The following is a 15,819-nucleotide window of genomic DNA, read 5'->3' as shown; positions in this document are numbered from 1 at the left end:
AGAAGGTTGAATGACTTACCTAAGGCTACACTTCAGTATGTGGCAGGATGCTTATTCCAAGGTCCTTTCCACTGTTAACATTAACATCTTGGGCATTTTCTTCCTTGGAGCTTTTTTTGTGAAGGAAAATAATAATAATGTTTGCAGATACTCTGGTTGTACTGTGACAGGCCATGTTTTTCTATGTTGGATCTTTCAGTTTCATACTATTTGATCTGACTGTTTTAAAAAGGAGGAAGAGAAGAAATAAAAATCATTGCATTTAAAGGGACTTGGTTCCCAATAAGAACCATTTGTGTGTGTGTGTGTGTGTGTGTGTGTGTGTGTGTGCGCGCGCGTGCGTGTGCATTTATTCCACAGCCTCCCTGCTTGCCCAGCACCCCAGGAGGCTGTGTGCTGTTACTCTTCACATTTTATAGATGAGAAAGCTGAGACTCAGCTTACATGGGTTCATAAAGCCGGTGAGAGGCAAAGTTCAAACCCACATCTGCTTCTTTCCGAAACCTGTGGTCTTCACACTGCGTGGCCTCGTCTACCACTGGGCTTCCCAAGTTATACTAAAAATCCAGGCCCAGGACAACACCCAGGGGCGCGTGCAGATGCGTTTTCAGAACAGCACCAGCACTGCGAGGTCTTTGGTGGGGGGCGTCAGCACGCCGAGGTACAGCCAGTCCTTCTTCGAGGCCTCCTCTTGCATTCTCTAAGTGTATTCCACAGCAGTTGTTTGTAATTGGAGTATCTGGAATTCACTGTGGTTTTAATTAGTTGATTACTAGTTCTTTAAAATGTACAGTCCTCACTGTGGGTCTTGCAAATTGGTAACTGGTAGCTACCAGTATAATTAAATATTTCAGAGCACTTGGCTACAGTAGCATTGAACTGTGAAGAAATAATGTTGTCGAGCCAATCAAAAAGAGATCCTTGTAAACTCATTTACCGCGGCACTGTGTGCTAGGATCATTGTGGAGATGCTTATTGCAGGAGAAATTAAAGATACAATTTTGTGCTAAGAGGCAATATAGAAATTAGTTCCTGAATTACTTGTTAATTGATTTGGTAATTCCCTCGGGTCTGCATGCTCTTTTTCCCCCCCCTCTTTTTGTTGTTGCATTCAGTTAACAGTGACTATTCCCAGAGCAATAAAAATATTTTTCTCACTTAGATCAGATATGTCCTCACATCAGACTGCCCACATTGATATTCGCAGAACCAAAAAAAAAAAAAAAAAAAAAAATCTGCCTTCAACACATCAGGCTTATTGTTGTTCGATGTGTACTCATCACGGTATCATGGTAACCCCTGCGTTCCCAGGACTGGATTATCTCAACAAAAGGGGAGTGTGTTTTTATGTCCTGTGTTGGAGGGAGGCTTCCCTGGTTTTTGTTGTTTCCTAATGGAAACCCTCTTTTTATTATCAACAGAGGAAGCGATTCCACAGAGTTGATTTATGAAAGTCTTTTCTTATTGTTTGCAATTCAGCAAGAATAACCATACACAACACTATTTGTAGACGGGTGCAGATTGCTCCTAGAAATGATATGAGAAGAAAATGAGACCTGTTTCTCTGCGTTGAAATTGAGCGTGTCTCCGAGAAGAGCTCCGTGAGCCCTAGGTTGGCAGGGGGAGCCTCTGGGGCCTGGCTTCTCGTGTCATGGCCGCCCCCTCCCTGCCTGCTCGTTGACAGATGGGGAACGGCTCTGGGGTGGATGCACATGTTTCTGCTGCTGCTGTGAGGGGGCAGGTGCTGTTATCCTTCTAGATTTTTGAAAGAGGCAGTGACCGCCCTTTGGACAGCTGTCAGCAATGGTGACCTTGGCCTCGTTGCAAAGAACATATATATTTTTTTTTATCCAGTGATTTGGTTTAGTAAATTATGGTGCATCAACATGACAGAACATTATTCAGCCTCCAAAAATGATAATTAAAATGATTATGTGTGGTATATAGGGAAAGAAACAGCAAAGTAGTTTATATACATAATTGCATTAAAATGTATCTGCTTGAGAACACATTTTTAACATCTTGTTGGTTGTACTTATGGCCTGAAAAGTACCATAAATGACTTTCTAAAAAAATATATATCAATACATTAATTTTAGGTCCATCTGTTATTTTCTTCTGTTGCCCTGCCCTTCCCTCCTCCGTGATCACCTGCACAGATAAATGTCATAATAGTTTGCTCAGCTTAGGGCAGTTGGTGTTTATTTCAGTGTCTGCTCTGAAAAGTAGATGGTAATATTTTTGTTTTCAGTTAGGAAAAGCAAAAGATGTTTGCGTTTAGCATTGCATCTAATTCTTTATAAATTTGGCACGATTGCTCACTTACCAAGTTAAGTATATTTGCGTGTTTGTCGGTATATACAATAAGTTGTAATGTTTAATCTGACTTTCACGTCTCCCTTTGGGCTTCCCTGATAGCTCAGTTGGTGAAGCATCCTCCTGCAATGCAGGAGACCCCAGTTCGATTCCGGGAATCAAGCGGAAGAGTAGCCTATCCCTTCTCCAGCGGATCTTCCGGAAGATCTTTCCCTATATACCACTCCAGTATTTGGGGCTTCCCTTGTGGGTCAGCTGGTAAAGAATCCACCTGCAGGAGACCTGGGTTTGATCCCTGGGTTGGGAAGATCCCCTGGAAAAGGGAAGGGCTACCTACTCCAGTATTCTGGCCTAGAGAATTCCACGAATTGTGTAGTCCATGGGGTCGCAAAGAGCCGGACACAACTGAGCACTTTCACTTAGCCAAGTGAATTCTTTGCCACTAGCGCCACCTGGGAAGGACTGATCTGCCGTTTAGAAGCCGTGGCGACTGTGAGAGCACCAGGAATAGGAGACACTCAGGCTGTTATTAGGCTCGAGTGGTGCCCACCCCCGCAGGTGAAATGGTTGCTTGGCTAGTTCTTGGCTCCAGCGGACAGAAGGCACACTCTGCTCTTCACTCAGATAGACTCCTTCTAGCTACCCCCGGCTGGGATTGCTGGCATTTTCCTCATAATCTGGGTCATCAGGGACCCACAGAGTCCAGCCTCACCATCATGCACTTGGGTCGTGTTGTTCCTGACTCCATCTGCACATCTCTGCTCCTCATCGCTTACGTGTTTTCTCATGGAACCAGCTCTCCTGGAAGTTACTTCATGAAAGCTCCTATGCAGGGGGCCCATCACTTTTGTCTACAGATTGATACAGACACACCAACGTTGAGTTCCATAACCCCAGAAACAAAGGTTCTCCCAAACCCACTGCAGTATTCTTGCTTGGAAAATCCCATGGACAGAGGGGCCAGGCAGGCTACAGACCACAGGGTCACAGAGTCGGACACAACTGAGCTCACACACACACAGGCTCCCTCGACACCGCCAACCTCGATCGAGTTAGATCCACCTGCCTTCCCTTTGCAGAGCACCCGATGGTGGTTCCCTTGGAGAGGAGAGCAGGAATCCCACCATGGACCCTCAGGTAGGGGGTGGGTGGGGAGAGTCTCACAGCCCTGGGCGGGCCTGCAGTCTGGGTTTGTTTCTTTCTCCTTAAGTTGCACAGAAGAGAAAAGTACGTCCCCTTGAGGGATTATTAGAAGGACACCACTGTAAACGTTTTTATTTGAAAATGTGTGTGACATGAGTTTGGATAAACTCCAGGAGTTGGTGATGGACAGGGAGGCCTGGTGTGCTGCAGTCCATGGGATCGCAAAGAGTCAGACACGACTGAGCGACTGAACTGAACTTTATCTTCTAATGCATAAGCATGTCTTACGTGTGAATGTTTCCTTTTTGAATATGTGTGTGTGTACATATGTTAAAGTATAGTTGACTTGCAATGGTGTGTTGGTCTTAAGCGTACAACAAACTGAATCAACTAGACGTGCACGCATTCCACCTTTTTTCCCCAAGATTCGTTTCCTATACAGGTCATTATAAAGTACCGAGTCAAGTTCCCGGGCAGCACAACAGGTTCTTGTTAGTTATCAGTTTTATAAATGTTTTCTATGGTTTATCAGTTAAATTATAGACTTTATGTCTCCAAATGTTTGAATGAAATTTGGTTCTCCACCAGGGCTGACCTTGCTGTGCCGTGGTTTTGAGTGAAGGTGAAGACTTTGCAAACCCCAGGCTGTAGGAGGGCTCGGACCTGAGCATCTTGGGTTGAGACCATAGGGTACATCTCCTGCCACCCCACGCTGAGGGTTTTGGAGCAGGAAGTCAGTGCTGGTGCTGAAGCTCCAAGGTGACAAATATTTCTCCCTGATATTTCTGCACTTTAATGACTATTTCTACTAATGCTTGTGCTAATAATTTTTAATGGTTCACACTGAGTAGGTGACATTTTGATACATTAATGAGCCTTATCGATGACTTTGAAAAGTTCTTTGGTCTGCCAGGACACTTTGCCTTGGTCCCCAGAGGAACGGCTTCAGTGCTGACCCCTTCCTGTGCTGCCTGTGAGCTGGGAAGTGGGTGCCTGGCCAGCTGCCCCTCTAAGAATAAGATTCGTCACTAAATCATGACAGAGGGATTGGATTGTGCTTCCAAGATTTGTCATGAAGTATTTTCCTTGAAGATCACTTGCTTCCTCTCAAAGATCTGTCAGAGTGTTTGAGAAGCATAAGCCTTGCAGACAGCAGGGTGGCTCTGTCCCACGCCAATGCAGAGGGCCAGGTCAGGGGTTGCTCATATCTGCTGGGGGAGGCCCTCCCTCTATAGAGCCTTCCAGGAATCAAAAATGCCAGAGGTTGGGAGGATTCCTCCTGGGTGCAGATGCCTCGCAGTCCCCGAAGCTTACCCAGGCCACCTTGGGTACTGATGACCCAAGGCAGTATTTACACAGGAAGGTGGTGTGTTTGACCGAATTAGGACAAGTGCCCCCAAAGAAGGGCTTCCCAGCTGGTGCTGTGGTAAAGAACCCACCTGCTAATGCAGGAGATTTAAGGGATACTGGTTTGATTCCTGGGTCAGGAAGACCCTCTGGAGGGGGGCCTGGCAACCCACTCCAGTAATCTTGCCTGGAAAATTCCATGGAGAGAGGAACCAGGGGGGCTACAGTCCATAAGGTTGCAAAGAGTCGGACACGACTGAAGCAACTTAGCATGCAACACACCCCAAAGAAAGGAAAGCATAGGTAGTGATCCTGAATTTTGCTTTTCTGGGAACCACTGTTTTTTCATTTGTTCTCAGGTTTCTGGGAAATAATGGGCAGGGACATTCTCAGGCACAAGATTTGCCAGAGAGGAAATAGTCTGAGATCAATAAAATAAAAGCTAACCCAGCAGGCATGTCCCTGTGTGCCAGGCCCTCAACTTACCCTGCAGGCGTCACTCCATAGAAGTAAATGCCTTGAGGTCAGGACATTTTTTTTTTTTTTTAATTTATTTGGCCACTAGTTTATTCCAAGACCCTAGAGGAAGTAAGCTCTCAATAAATATTTATTGAATGGAACATTTCAATTCTTACCACCGCCTTGTGGGGATAACAGGATAATCCACATTTTAGAATCCCTGCTCAGAGCAGTTAAGGCCCTTGTTCAGTGTCAAACAGCTGGGGAATGGTGAACGCCGGGACGTAAGCGTTCTGTGGGGCTTCCCAAGAGTCACGTGTGAGGTGACCACATGCCCCTGCAGGACCTGAGGAAGGCAGAGGGAACACGTAGCATGGAGAATTGGTGGCGGGGAGGCGCTTCAGGAAAAGGCAAGCAGTCTCTGTTGACAGCTACCTGGACACTTTCTCTGCAAACAGTGAGAAGCCTGGGGGCAGGACCATGGACAGCAGAGCTGCCCCGGGAGCAGCCAGGGCACTTCCCTTCTTGAACCACAGAGGCAGGGGGCCGAGGAGTAGTTACCAGTGCAAGGCCATTGTGATCCGACCCAGGAAGGAGGCCGAGGACAGAGCAGGAGCCCAGGAAGGTAGTCGAGGAGACACAGAGCCCAGTGTCTCCTGGACTACCTTCCTGGGCTCTGGGCATTTCTTGAAGACACCAGGAGAGGGGGCTGGAGTCGGCCTTCTTGGTGGCCAGGGAGGATCAGTGTGCTTCTTAAATTAGTTGTATTTGATGGTTTCAAACTGTGCTGGAGAAGACTCTTGCAAGTCCCTTGGACTGCAAGGAGATCAAATCAGTCAATTCTAAAGGAAATCAACCCTGAATGTTCATTGGAAGGACTGATGCTGAAGCAGATACTTTGGCCACCTGATGCGAAGAGCCGACTCATTGGAAAAGACCCTGATGCTGGGAAAGATTGAAGGCAGGAGAAGAAGGGGATGACAGAGGTGAGATGGCTGGATGGCATCACTGACTCAGTGGATATGAGTTTGAGCAAACTCTGGGAGATAGCAAAGGACAGGGAAGTCTGGTGTGCTGCAGTCCATGGGGTCACAAAGAGTCGGACAGGACTTAGCAACTGAACAACAACAAGTACAAGGTTATTTCATTATTTAGTAGATCTTGTTTTTCTTTGCATTTGGAAATCTCCGTGAACAAAGATGTGCTGTCCGTCACCAGAAAGCATCACTCTCCCTCCAGTGCAAGGAAGCCCAGGGAGGGTTCCGGTCTGAGGGCATCAAAGTGGTCAGATCCCCTCCTTGTTCCTCTCTCAAAGTGTCCGTTTCAGCAAGCATTCAATAATTCAGAGATCCGCTGGTAAAAATTAACACACACTACTAGATATAAAGTAGATAACGAACAAGGTCCTACTGTATGGCATAGGGAACTATATTCACTATCCTGTAACAGGAAATGGCAGCCCACTCCAGTATCCTTGCCTGGAGAATCCCATGGACAGAGGAGCCTGGCGGGCTGCAGTCCGTGGGATCGCACAGAGTCGGACACGCCTGAGCACAGCACGTAGGCACACACCAGCATTTCACTCTTCTTTTCTTCCTCCTCCTCTTCCTCTTCTTCTAGAGAAGTTTCCAATTCCCAGCAAAACTAAGCTGAAAGTACAGACAGTTCTAACATAACCTCTCCCCACCCATGCACAGAGTCCTTCAGCATCAACAACCAGAACCACACGGGTGCCTTGCCTACAACCGATACGCCTGCGCTGATACACCATTATCGCCCAGAGCCCATAGTTTATGTCACGTCCGTCTGCCGGGTGTGGACAAAACTTCACTGACGTTTCCATCGTTGCAACATTATATCATACAGATTCAGGGCCCTAAAAATCCACCTGTTCATGGAGCGCTGATTGCTTCCCTGCACCACTGGCAACCACTGATTTTTGATTTTTGATTGTCTCCACACTTTTGCCTTTTTCAGAATGTCATATTGTTAGAATCATGGAGCATCTAGTGTCTTCAGACTTGCTTCTTTCACTTAATAATATGCATTTAAGATTTTATCACGTCTTTTCACTCCTGGTTAGCTCATTTCTTTTTAGTGCTGAATGATATCGCAATGTCTGGATATAACACAGTTTGTCTTTTCATCTATTGAAGGATATCTGGGGTTGCTTCCAAGTTTTGGCATTCTGAATAAAGCTGCTTTAAACATTGGTGTGCAGATCTTGGCATGGACACAATTTTCAGCTCACTTGTGTAAGTACAGTGGAGTGGGATCGCTGGATTGTGTGGCAAGACTCTGAGGCTGTTGATAAGAACGTTTCTGGCTTCACGAGAAACAGACAGACTGCCTTTGAAAGCAGCTGTGCCGTTTTGCATCCCCACCGGCAGTGAATTGGAGTTCCTGTGGCTTCACGCCCTTGCCAGCCTTTGGCGATGTCAGTATTTCTGGTGCTGGCTATTCCAGTAGATGTGTTCTCGGTACCGCGTGGTTTTAATGTGCAATTCCACAACAACTTGTGATGCTGAGTGTCTTTTTATGTACTTTATTGGCCATTTGTATACCTGCTTTGGTGAGGTTTCTGTTCAGACCTGTTCATTTTTCAGTTGGGTCATTTTGTTGTTGTTGATTTTTAAAGAAAACTCTCCAAAACTTGGTACGTTTTGGACAACATTCCTTTATGAGATATGTCTCCCAGGCTGTGGCTTGCTTTCTCTTTCTCTTGATCATCCCTCCTCCTTCCACTTCAATAATTATCCTCTGGTGTTCCCTGCAGTCATTATTGATGTGCCTTTCCATTTTCATCTTGAACTTGTTTGGTTTGCCTACAATGTTTCATGAGCATCTTCTTTACAGTTTAGTAGAATTATTGCTTACTTTTCAACCTGGTTTTAAATGCATCCTGAAAATCATCAACTCTTGATTACATAATTGCTCAGAAGCATATATAATTTTTTATAAGTACTTTATACGTTGTATTAAATTTAGAATGGGTGAAATGTTTTATAGTTTATGTAGTTTATGTAGACATTCTAAGCTTAATTCCAATTAATAAGAATAACAAGCATTCAGGGCTGTGTGAAAGTCTTATGGATAATGATTCTCCCAGTCCTGTGTTGGTGTCAACATCTGTAATTAACAGCTGGGGGAGTGCCCAACTGCCTGTCTGCTTCTGTATTTATTGCCTGGAGTGACTGGGTGTCGACCAAGCCCCACTGAGCCTTGGGGGAGGGTACGTAGCCTGAATAAGAGGGTCGGCAGGCAGCACAAGGAAGGCACTGATCAGTTGCCAGGGAGAAGGTGGCTTTCCTGCCCACTTTGTGGGTAAAGGGGGAGCTGCCCCTCCCCACAAGGCAGGGTTTCCTTTGCAATGAGACGTCACATCTGGCTCCTGAGGCATAGACTTGGTCACAGGGAAGTGAGTCTGGAAGGGCTGGCGGGCTGGGGGATGTAACAGAAGAGAACCTGGAAGCCAGACAGCAGGTGTCTCGAGGGAGGCGGGAAGGCTTGCTGCAGATCCCAGGGGCTGTCAGCAAGCGGGCTATGGGCACAGGGGCTGTAGGTCGGTGCCGGGGCCATGGTGCAGGGGGCCCCGCAGCCTGCACCCCGGGCTGGTGGTCGGTGCCGGGGGGTCGTCGTCAGGAGCACTGTGTGAGGCTTAAAGGGCAGAGAGAAGCCAGGCAGGGAGCTCTGGGGCCTGGGTGGTTGCCTGGCAGAACCGGAGCTGGAAGGAAGCCTGCAGGCCTGTGGAGGGGCAGGAGCCACAAGGAACCAGGCCGGCGGGGCGGGGTGGGATGGTGCCCGGGTGGAATTGTTTTGTAAACCACAGGAAAAAGTAAAGGAATGCATCCTTGTTGCAGTAAAATGGGAGAGCGTATACAAGGACAGAAAGAGAAGTCGCCCGTGGTGTCATGCCTCCAAGCTCGCAGCGATCACCCACATTTTTTGAGCCTTCTGTTCAGGTTCACTGTGTCTGGAACCCTCGCTCTCCGCCTCTGTCACCCTGGCCCCTCCTGGAGCACTTCTGTCCCCTGGGTGGTCTCACCTGCCCTGGGTCCCCTCCCAGAAGAAATCGTGCCTCTTGGTTGCAGTTCGTGTCGTAACAGGCGCTCCGTAAATGTTCCACGAATGAATGAGTGAATGAACAGGGGCGGTGTGTCTTTGAATTCCCATCGCTCTGTATAGGGAGGGCGTTTGGAATCTGCTTCTGCTTTCCAGCCTTTGAACCTTGAAGGCGTCTTTGAGGCGTCCTTTACCTGGATCCATCTGAACCCCTGGTTGCTATTACTGGAGGGCAGGAGGGTTTCAGCAACACCCAGGGAGCCACATCTTTTTATGTTGATTCTTCCCAATTTCCCTAGCATGTGTTGATAACAGGTTTCCTTAGTCAAAGGGCATAAGACTTTTAAGGCTTTAAATAAATATTTCCATGTTTTTCTGTAGAAAAAATGTACCAGTTCACTGTTTCACAAGTGATATTTCTACATACTTTCATCTGCATTTGCATATTTGTGTGTGTGTGTACACATACGTATGTTTTGTAATCTTAATTTTTATATGTTAGAATTGCATGCTACTGTTTTAAAAACAGACTATTTATTTCCAGTTTTTAAAAGCATGTTGATTGCCTCCTCCTTGGGTTGTTTTGTGTGGAGTACCTGTTTAAGTGTTAGCTCATTTTTCTACTAGTATCTCCGTCACTGTCCTGTTAATCCTCTTTATTTATTAAGCATGTTAACACCTTGCTTTTATGTTGTTGCTCAGTCGCTAGGTCAGGTCAGACTCTTTGGGACCCCATGGACTGCAGCACGCCAGGCTTCCCTGTCCTTCACCATCTCCCGGAGTTTGCTCAAACTCATGTCCATCGAGTCGGTGATGCCACCCAACCATCACATTCTCTGTCACCGCTTCTCCTCCTGCCCTCAATCTTTCCCGGCATCAGGGTCTTTTCTGATGAGCCTTTGCCTTTGTATATGTTACATTATGTACGTTCCGTATTTATTTTTTGACTTCAGCTTTATTTGCAGTAATTTTGGACATTGGAAATAGAATCTTTTTTTAATTATTTATTTTAATTGGAGGTTAATTACAATACGGTGGTGGTTTTTGCCATACATTGACATGGATCAGCCACGGGTGTACGTGAGTCCCCGTCCTGAACGCCCTCCCACTCCCTCCCATCCCATCCCTCTGCGTTGTCCCCGTGCACCGGCTTTGAGTGTCCTGTTCCATGCATTGAACTTGGACTGGCGCTTCATTTTGTGTTGCCTCCTTCATTGATTATCTTTAGAAGTCTTCTCTCCTCGCAAGCCCTCCGATACCTTCATCCTTTCACTCTTCTGCTGTTTGGTTCTTTCGGGTAGCTAAGCTCGTTTGTTGATTGATGAGTCTGTCTGCTGTCCACTGACCTGAGCAGCACTGTTACTGTGTCAGGTAAACGTCAGTGTCTCAGGACAGAATCTCTGTGCTTCACCCCATCAGGTTTCCAGGTAAACTTGGAGATCAAGCAGGAGAGCTCCTTCAGAGCTCCACTGTCCTTCTAGAGAGTGGAGAGGAGTGCTTTGCACGCGTCTCTAGGGAGTGAAGCTTCCTTCTGTCCCTAAGGAGTGGCTGGGAGATGCCAGCTATCAAGAAAGGCTGTCGGCGCAGTGAACACCAAGCATCACCATCTCCCTGGAGACTTTCCTCACATTTTCCCTTTGTCCCTTTCCAAGGTGGAGCCAGGGCTTCCCAGGTGGCCCTGCTAGTAAAGAACCCACCTGCCAATACAGGAGACTTGCAGGAGATGTGGGTTCGATCCCTGGGTTGGGAAGATCTCCTGGAGAAGGAAATGGCAACTGTCTCCAGTATATTCTTTCCTGGGAAATCCCATGGACAGACGAGCCTGGTGGGCTACAGTCCACAGGGTCACAAAGAGGCAGACACGACTGAACAGGGTGAAGCCACTGTTCTGATTTCTTTTCCCGTCGACTAGTTTTACCTGTTCTTGAGCTTCACATAGATAGAATCATACAATATACACACACCAAAAAAAAAAGGAAGAAAGAAAAAAGAAAGTTTTTTGATTTTCTCTGGACTAAACTTAGGAGAACATTCTATGAAGAATGCAAGACCGTAAAATAACATTAATAGCCAGTAGTTCTGGCAAGCTTGCCACGGGCCAGGCGATATGGCCAGTTCACTTAGACTGTTGTGTGGTCTTTGCAGAGTCCTGCTTTGGGGAGAAACCCAAGGGGTCCGCACAGAGGGGGTGTCACTTGTCACAGGTTCACAAGAAGGGGTGTCCAGGGGCCAGCCTGGCCAGCTCACCCTGTGGGAGTGCCCAGGAGGATGGGGATGTGTGAAGCTGGGGTGTGGGCTGACCGTGGGCCTTCTGGTCATTCTGGGTCATGGCCGGAGCCTCGTCCCTGTGTCTTCGGTCTTTCAGAGTGGGGTCTCAAGTTCAGCTGCAATGACCTTGTTTGGGTGGAGACCCTGAAATCCTGGTCTCCAGGAGTCTGGTGACCGAGCTCTGGGGTCTTCCAGGCAGAATAGATGGCGGCCTTGTCTAGGGGGCAGCAGCCTGTGCCCTGCAGGTCCCGGGAAGGCCCAGCCCAGGGGCGAGGGCAGCAAGGCCTCGCTGAAGCCCACGGACTCAGGCTTCGGAGGGGCTGGTTTTTAACCTCGTCCCTTTGCTTTTTCACGTGAGTTCCTGTCCAAGGCCTCAGTGACACGGCTTCCTCTTGTTACACTCTTGTGGGCCTTTAACACTCCAGAGTATCATTAGAGCTGGGGACTATGTAAGCTCACTTTGTCCATGTTTATATGGTGTGATTGGTGTAAAAGGCACCACAGATCTCTTACCAGCCTTTTGGACATATTTCAGAATTCATTAGTCACATCACAGAGTAGGAAATGCATCTCACGTTGGGATGCCGTGTGTGTGTGTGCGTGTGTGCACGCACACATAGGCCTCACTGATACCAGAGGTCTGTGACATCATCCTTAGTAAGTGCATTGCATTCCAGTCTATTCTCTTCTGTCCGCCTCACCTTTTTTTTAAATTGTTGGTTGCACCCCACTACAGTGACCCCCTGACCTGCTGCTTGGCGGGCGTGCATGCATGCTAAATTGCTTCAGTCGTGTCTGGCTCTTTGTGACCCCATGGACTGTAGCCCGCCAGGCTCCTCGTCCATGGGATTCTCCAGGCAAGAATACTGGAGTGGGTTGCCATGCCCTTCGCCAGGGGATCTTCCTGACTACCCAGGGATTGAGCCCACGTCTCTGGCAGGCGAGTTCTTTACCACTAGCACCACCTGACTTGGCACACACTTTAAAAACACCGTCCTGGTAGCATCGGCCCCACTGGAACAGCTGCTGACTAGCTGAGCACGGAGCTGACCTCACCCAGGGTGCCAAGTCACCAGCACCAGGAGGGCAGAGTTTCCCATCTCTACAAGGCCAGGCCCGTCATTCCAGCTCTTCATCCTCGCGTTCTGTGGCTCCCTTGAGAAAATATTTCATCTGGAATGTCAATCTGGGAGGGCCCGGTCTTCTGCAGGTCCCCTTCGAGCTTGCCAGTTACTCATTTAGCAGACTGTTACGAAGGAGGTCCCCCCGAGAGGACAGCAACATGCCATTGCAATAAAAGGTCACCCAAGGAGGAGCTGGCGAGAAGGCTGGGAGAGGGAAGACTCCATCCGGGGGACCTGGGCAGGATGTGCAGGGTCAGCTGCAAGAAGCATGGGGAAAGGTAGTCGGACTAAGTCACCAGCTTTCCAGCTTCATTTGTATAATCTCCTGGGAACACTGGATTCCTTAATAGCAGTGAGTGGTAATGACTTTCAGGGAGTAGGTAGGAAAGAAACTAGCTTAAAACCTGGTTGTCGCCTGCTTTGTGTCCCGCTCTGTGCCCTCACACCCGTCCTCTCCTGGACTGCGTGACAGCCCCCCACCCCAGCCTGTTCCCCCTCCAGCCCTGACCCACACTGAAGCCAAAGGCTGCCTCCAGAAAATGCCGATTAGATTCCGTCAGTGTTAGCCTAGAATCTTCCGTGGCTCCCCACTGCCCGTGTGTGCAAAGGCGGCCAAAGCCCGTGGCGGGGTGGACCCTCCTCCACCGCCCGGCCGGGATCTGGTCTCCTGCAGTCTCCCCGAGAGTTCCCGCCACCCCACAAAGTGTCTCGGCTTTCCCAGAGCTCTGTGTGCCTGACACCTCACATTCCACGGAGAGCTTCTTTGGCCCCTGGCCTATTTCCTCATCTACCATCTCTGTTCTTTTAGACTTCTCATCCTTAAGATGCTGCTTCTGCAGCCCCTGCCCTTTGAAACCTTCCATATTTATCTCAGGCCAATGTCCCGCCTCTCTGCACCCCGTGGCCCATCACTAAGGGGTGTGGCACATTATATCAACTTTTGCTTGGGCGGGGGGTCGGGGTGAAGGTGCCTAATCTGGCTCTCCTGATGGTCATCGAGTTCCCGGAGGACTGTGGGTCCTTGACTTCTAGCCCTGCTGGAAGCTTTGAGACAAGGTCACGTGTCAGTTGTACAAAGTTTGCATCACATTAAAGCTGTTGCTAATCAGTCCGTCTGGAATTTAAGGTGAGAAGGAACAACTAAGCCACGGCTCCTCGGGAAGACAAAGAAAGCGGCTGAGGGCAGCCAGCCGGCGCTGGAAAGGCCGTGGCTGTCACCGCGATTATTAATACATCGCAGAGACATTTTGGGGATTCCGCCATATTTTGTATGGTTGCCAACAAAATGTTGACAGTTGTATTGTGGTTAATAAATTCATTTAGATTTATAAGCATTGTTTACAGAACCTGTTCGCCTGCTGAAACTCGAACAGCATCTGTTCCTTCTTACTAATTAACTGCTAATTACGAATGAGCTTTGTGTGTTTGTCAGTATCACTGGCTCATGCATTTTGTAAGGAACATTAACAAATTGATTTACATAGTAGCAAAGCAATCAAAAGAGTAAACTGAACAGCAAGCCGCTAAAACCCTTCAGCCTGGTTTCTGAATGAAGCAAACTTTTGAGGCTATAAATATCGCCATAAATTTCCCCCGTACCTTAATTCCTTAGTAAAGGTGCGGTGCTCAAAAGCCATATCCAGTGAGTAATAGTCGAATTAGCACCCCGCAGCAGGCGGCCCAGAGTGCTGTGGTGGTGACCCAGGGAATCCGTGAGGGATCTGACTGGGGAGAAGAGCCAGAGAAGTGGTCCTGTGGGAACCACGTCCCGTCCCTGTGGGACTCCCCGGGCTGCTACTGAACTCTGGCCTTCAGGCAATGCCTCACCTCCAGCCAGCGTGCAGCAAGGCTTTGTCCAGAGATATGAAACCCGGGATCTGTCCATCACACTGGTCCTCCCCTGGGAGTCTCAGATCTCAACCTGGGCTGATGCACATCATGTTCTTAAGAGCACGCATTTAAAAGTAACGAGTTGAAATGGGTGATTCCAGGAGCTCAGGGCTCATTGATTTTGCAGGGAGATGATGAAGGCAGCCCCCTGCTTTGCTGATAAGATGGGCCTGTTTGCAGCCCAACAGCTCCCTTGGGCGTTTCTTTAAAGGGACCTCCATGGTAAGAGCTAAAGGGCAGAGAAACAACCAAGGCGAGAGCAATGTGAGCACTGAAAGGAGGGAAGAGATGAGTTGCAACAGTAAGCATTGGTTCTCTGGTTTCCTCTCCCCAGATCTCAGATGCCGGTGTAAACTGAAGGTCGTGGGTGGGACAGGCAGAGGAGTAATGTGTTCAGCAGTTTTGAGAATCGGGTTAAATGTCGTTCAAGAGCCTCGTTGTTGTTGTTCGGTTGCTAAGTCATGTCCGACTCTGCGACCCCATGTTGGGAAAGATCGAAAGCAGGAGGAGAAGGGAAGGGGATGACAGAGGATGAGATGGTTGGATGGCATCACCTACTTGATGGACATGAGTTTGAGCAAGCACTGGGAGTTGGTGATGGACAGGAAAGCCTGGCATGCCGCAGTCCATGGGGTCTCAAAGAGTCGGACATGACTGAGTGACTGAACTGAACTGTAGCACACCGGCCTTCCCTGTCCTTCACCATCTCCTGGAGTCTGCTCAAATTCATGTCCATTGATTCAGTGATGCCACCCAACCATCTCATCTGTCCTCCCCTTCTCTTGCCTTCAGTCTTTCCCAGCATCAGGGTCTTTTCCAGTGAGTCACTCTTCTTACCAGGTGGCCAAAAGATTGGAGCTTCAGTTTCAGCATAAGTCCTTCCAATGAATATTCAGGATTGACTTCCCTTAGGATTGAGTGGTTGGATCTTCTTGCAGTCCAAGGGACTCTTAAGAGTCTTCTCCAACAAGAGCCTTACATTAAAACAAAAAAGTACCAGTGAGAATTTACTGAGATGGAACATTTATCATAAAGCATCATGAGACAGCACTGGCACAAGCTTTGACAGAGATGTTCAGGGTCAGGACCTTTGGCAAGGTTCAGAGATCCAAGCTTTGGAATGAAACCCAACTTACCAGCTGTGCACCTCAGGTAAACCCCCCAGCCTCTCTCTGAGCCTCAGGTAGCTCACTTATAGAAGAGGATTGAT

The 15,819-nt window shown here is 48.3% G+C and overlaps 1 protein-coding gene and 1 long non-coding RNA gene across 13 annotated transcripts in view; one reads left to right on the top strand and one right to left on the bottom strand.

The window, feature by feature from the left end:
- The window catches only part of AGAP1 (ArfGAP with GTPase domain, ankyrin repeat and PH domain 1), a 572,168-nt gene that overhangs the window by 302,252 nt on the left and 254,097 nt on the right, over window positions 1–15,819 (top strand). The gene's annotated exons all lie outside the window — the stretch shown is intronic.
- On the bottom strand, window positions 7,875–14,668 carry LOC147374898 (uncharacterized). The gene is made up of 3 exons (XR_015155032.1): window positions 14,547–14,668; window positions 14,319–14,444; window positions 7,875–12,976 (listed from the first exon to the last, which is right to left on the bottom strand). It is a non-coding gene; the product is annotated as an uncharacterized LOC147374898 (long non-coding RNA).

Source organism: Bos grunniens, chromosome 3, assembly GCF_055505025.1.
Source record: "Bos grunniens cultivar Pamir isolate PY7600 chromosome 3, Bosgru_T2T1.0, whole genome shotgun sequence".
Taxonomy (NCBI): Eukaryota; Metazoa; Chordata; class Mammalia; order Artiodactyla; family Bovidae; genus Bos; species Bos grunniens.
The sequence above is the reverse complement of the archived record's forward strand: the minus strand, read 5'-3'. Positions and strand labels throughout refer to the sequence as shown.